Here is a 5,237-nt window from a genome sequence, read left to right on the forward strand (position 1 = left end):
TAAGCTGGAGAAACACAAATTAATTTTGTGCATATGATGTTAAAATGTGATAAATGCACATGTTCATTGTCTCGGAGGTTGTACATATTAAATGCATGGAAGTTCATGGAACATATTTGGACACGAGGTTGTTGTTCATGTTTGGCAAGTGAACTTTTGATTATGTACTAATGTAATAGGATTTTGGGATACTTGGAATCTTTTAGCCAGGCAGAGATATGTAGTATGAAACAGAGAAAAGTGCAATATAAGAGGATGGTCAAAAGGGATTCAAAAAGAGGGAAAGGAAAGTTATGATTGGCCATTCTAATTGGAGGAAATATCTGATTCATAACAGTTTTCACAATTAACTTCAGAAATATGTGAGAGAAATTCAAAACAGATGCAATCTGAAGAAGGATTTCAAAGTGTGTAACTTCTCCCAGATTGCTACAAGATTGTTGCAAGTAGCCCAATCAGTCTATCGAATCTGCTCCACCTTTTTATCATTAGCTGATGCATCCTCCTACTCAGCCCCACACCCTGGCCTTCTCCCTGTAACCCTCAATGCCATGATTAATCAAATCCCTGTCACTCTCTGCCTTAAATACATCCAATGACCTCGCTTCCACAGCCGTCTGTGGTGACAAGTTCAATAAACTCATGACGCTCTGCCTCAAGAAATTGCTCTGCACCTCTGTTTTAAATTAATGCCTTTTATTCTGAAGTTGTGCCCTCTTGTCCTAGATTCTCTGACCATGGGAAACAAATGTTAGGAGACTCTGAAAATTGTAGCAAATATTCTGCAAACTCTACTTTTGGCATCTGAGTTTAAGTTCAGCTCCACCACTGGAATAAAAGCTGTTGAGCTTGAAAAATTAAGTCAAAATTATGCCTCCATACATACTGGGGTTAAACAAGAAATTTTGCAGATGCTGTGACTATAAAGTTCTGGAGTAACTTACTAGGTTTTGCAGCATCCCTTAAGAGTCAAAGATAGAAACCAATGTTTTGGGCTTCCCTTCATCAAGGCCTTTTGCAGATAAAAATGCAGTTGCTGATGTATCCTGATGGATTAATTTATCGCATTGAACTATCCAGATGCTTTTGGATTTTTAGGAAGCTTGTTGAATTTATTATTGGAAATAATTGTTCCATCTTTGTTTCCATTGTCACTGAAGGCAAGGCTGCAAGAATATCAATGATGACTGCAGATACAGTAAGTAGCTATGGAGACAAGAAATATGATTAGTTGCAATATTTTTTTCATGCAGTGATTGTAAAAAGAAAAAAAATGAGATAAGAGTTTATTATGATTGTTGGTAATCAGTCCCTTCAATCTCTGGTACATGATTATAAGGGCATGGAAAGAACAATTATCAAAGAGGTTTTAGAACAACTGATTTGTTCAGGCTTTAAAAAGGCACAGTGACTAAATCAAATTGGATAAAAGAATTAGAAGCAAGATATTTCATGACAAGAAACCTGATTTTTTTATTCCTCAGTATTTTAAACAAAATTAGATTTTTATATTCTTTAGGTACCAAATATATTTCACAATACATTTAAAGGTTTTACCCAGTGATACTACTTTTGTATTTTTGTGATGTGGTGATGACTGGCGATGATTGTTCATTGTTAATGCATCCAAACTGAGATTCAAGATGACAAAATGAGGGAGAGCACAATTTTCTTTTTTGAAAAATACAGGATTGCTACTTGTGAAAATTAGGAAATTGAACCCTGACTAACAAATATTTATCCACTCCTCTGTGTTCAAAAACACAGAAATTTAATACATAAACACCACCCAACATCAGAAACATGACTCATTGTCACCCAATGCTCCTGCTGACGTTCCCCCGTGGTACCCCAAGCAAATTCTGTGGATGAATCAAAAGATCAGAATCAGAATTTATTAAATTCGGAGTTTTATAACATGGAAACATACATGTTATAACCATCTTACAACATGACTATAAAAAATAAAAATAATAGTGCATGAAAAGTAAGGCAGTGTCTTTGGTTCATTGATTATTCAGGAATCTGATGAGATCAGGGAAGAAGCTGTACCTTTAGGCTCCTGTACCTAGGAGAGTGAAAAGGGCATGGCCTGGGTAGTGGGGGTCTTTAAGGATAGAGGCTGCTTTTTAAGACACCTTCTCATGTAGATGTCCTGGTTGGAGTGAAATCTGGTGCCTGTGATGTTGTAGGCCTAGTTAACAACTCTCTGGAATTTATTCTTGTCCTGAGAGTTGGCGTCTCCATACCAGTGGTGATGCAACCAGCCAGAATGCTCTCCGTGGTACACCTGTAGATGTTTACAAGTATCTTCGGTGACATAATGAATCTACTCAGACATCTCACAAAGCTTAGCCACTGGTGAGCCTTCTTTGTGATTGCATCAACATGGAGGCTCCAAGACAGAACCTTTGAGATGTTGACACACAGAAATTTGAAATTCTTGACCCTCTCCACTACTGAGCCCTTGATGAGGACTGGGTCATGCTCCTCTAACTTCCACAATCATCTCCTTGGTTTTGCTGATGTTGAGCACAAGGTTGTTGTTGTTATACCTTTCAATGAGCTGATCTATCTCCCTCCTGTACGCTTTCTCATAACCACGTGTTGAGGGAGAGATCAAAGGCATATAAGGTTGGTAATCCAGACCTCTGCAGGAAGTCCAGGTATTGCCGATGGAAGGCTAATCTCAGCAGCAAAGAGACAATTCTGAGGGAAGCTAGAAACAGAGTTAGATACTCGCCAGCTATGGCAGGGATTGCAGGCCATTACATCCTACATCTCTCTATTCTACCACATTCCTTAGGGCCCTGTCACTGAATGAAAATCCTACCCTGGTGACACCTCACTCTTGTCCAAGTTAGATTCCATTTGCCACTAGTTGCTTCTTATCACTAACTGATCTAAGTACTTTTGTAAGCTTAGATATTCTTTCTCACTGACCATGATACCACCAATTTTGGTGTCTTCTGCAAATTTACTTATTGTATTACCCACATGACAATAGAGGGTATGATTACTAAGTTTTTAGATTACATAAAAATTGTTAGAGTTGTAGATAAATACTAAGTGTAATACACAAAATTACTAGAGAAACTCAACATGTAAAACAGCATCTATAGGGAGTAAAAGATAACCAACTATTCAGCTCTGAGACCTTTGTCAAGGTATGAGCAAAAAGCAGGCAAGCACCTGAATTAAAAGGTGAGGCAAGGAGAGGAGGGGAGGGAAGAAAGGACAGGGGGAGGAGTATAGGATAACAGATAAAGAGGTCATAGGTGAATATAGATGGGAAAATTCCTGAGAAGTGATGGGGGAGGGGTTAGCTCTCTGAATGGAGAGGGAAGGGGAAGAGGGTGAGTGGCTGGAGGAAAGAGATAGAGGGACAGGGAAAAAGAACCCCTGGGGAGGGATTTAAGGAAACAGGAGATCAATGTTAATGCCCAGACAAAATATGAGGTGTTGTTCCTCCAATTTGCAGGGAACTTCAGTTTAGCAGTGCAAGAGACTATGGACAGACATGTTGGGGTGGAAATGATGTGTGGAATGAAAGTGGTTGACATGGAGAGGACCCTCTTATTGAAGTGGACAGAGCTAAGGTGCTCAATGAAATGGTCTGTGTTCAGTCTTTCCAAAGTGAAGGAGGCCACAATGGGAGTATTGGATGCAGTAGATAGCTTGTGTAGATTCACAAGTTAAGTGTTGCTTCACTTGAACTGTTTTGGATCCTGAATGGTGGTGAGCACCAATGATGTTGTCAATGTAGCAGAAGACAAATTTAGAAGCCTTACTGTGTAGGCAATTACATGGATGCTACCTTCTAGATTCGAGATAAGCTTGTCAGCTTTATCTACTTTGCTGCTAACTTTAACCCTGACTTGAAATTCACTTGATCCATCACTGGCAACAATCTCCCCTTAATTTCGACAAACTCTCTGCAGATATTTTCTGCAAACCTACCAATACCCATGTCTACCTCAACTACACTTCTTCATAACCTGTCTTCTGAAAGAATTCTATTCCTTTCTCTCAATTCCTCTGCCTCCATTGGATCTGCTTCCAAGATGAGATCTTCCTTTCTATAACAGCTAACATGTTCTCCTTCTTCAAAAAAAATGTGGCTTTCCCTCTACTGCCATCAACTCAGCCCTCAGCCACTGTTACATCTCCTGTATTTCTTGTACATCCACCCTGGCCCCTTCTGCCCCAAGGTGCAACAAAGGCTAGATTCCACTTAGCATCATATCCAACTCCACCAACCCCCACCTCCAATAGATTTTCGACTGCAATTTCTGCCATCTATAAAGTGATCCCACCACCAGACACATCTTTTCCTCCCATCCCCTCTCTAATTTCTGCAGTGACCACTCCACTCATGCCTTCCCACTCAATCCTTCACCCTGTGACTGTAAGAAATGCAATACACACCCACACCTCCTCCCTCACCACCATTTGGGGCCTCAAACTGTCATTCTAAGTAATATTTCACTTTGGAATCTGCATGGATCAGCTCTTGCATCCAGTGCTCCCAGTATGGCCTGCTTTACATCACTGCAATAACAGGGACCTCCCAATGGTCAACCATTTTAATTCTACACACCATTCCCATATCGACATGAGTCTATGGCCCCATGTACTGCCAAGCCAAGGGTACCTGCAATTTGGAGAAACAACACCGAACATTCCATCTGGGCACTCTCCAACCAGACAGCATTAACATTGACTTCTGCAGTTTCCTTAATTCCTACCCCTCCTCAGAGCCTCTCTCTTTCCCAAGCCCTCTTCTTTCCTCCAGCTTTCTAACACTTCCTTTTCCTCTCCATTCAATAAGGTACTCCTTCCCCCTAATACTTCTCAGGTTTTTTTTTCTTCCACCCTCCCAACAATATCCATCTATGACCTCCTACCTGTTAGCCTGTGCTCCTCCCCTTGCCTCTTCCTCCCTCCTTTCCTCTCCCTCCCTTTTTATTCAGGTGCCCGCCTGATTTTTGCCCATAAATTGACAATGCGCTCATGCCTGAAACATTGGTTATCCTTTACTTCATATAGATGCTGCATGACTTGCTGAGTTTCACCAGCAGTTTTGTTTAATTAATGAAATTAGTAAGAGGTTCCCGACCATTATTGCATGATTCTATTTTCAAATATCTGCAGATTGCTTTGCATATTGTTAGGTCTGCTTTGTTCATGAATGAGTGAGTCAGACACCAGACTGAGTCGAAATCAAGGTTCTTTGT

General features: G+C 40.5%; 1 protein-coding gene across 5 annotated transcripts in view; it reads left to right on the top strand.

Moving 5' to 3' along the window:
- The window catches only part of LOC138751496 (histone deacetylase 9-like), an 851,890-nt gene that overhangs the window by 39,927 nt on the left and 806,726 nt on the right, over positions 1 to 5,237 (top strand). The gene's annotated exons all lie outside the window — the stretch shown is intronic.

Source organism: Narcine bancroftii, chromosome 1 (assembly GCF_036971445.1).
Source record: "Narcine bancroftii isolate sNarBan1 chromosome 1, sNarBan1.hap1, whole genome shotgun sequence".
NCBI lineage: Eukaryota > Metazoa > Chordata > Chondrichthyes > Torpediniformes > Narcinidae > Narcine > Narcine bancroftii.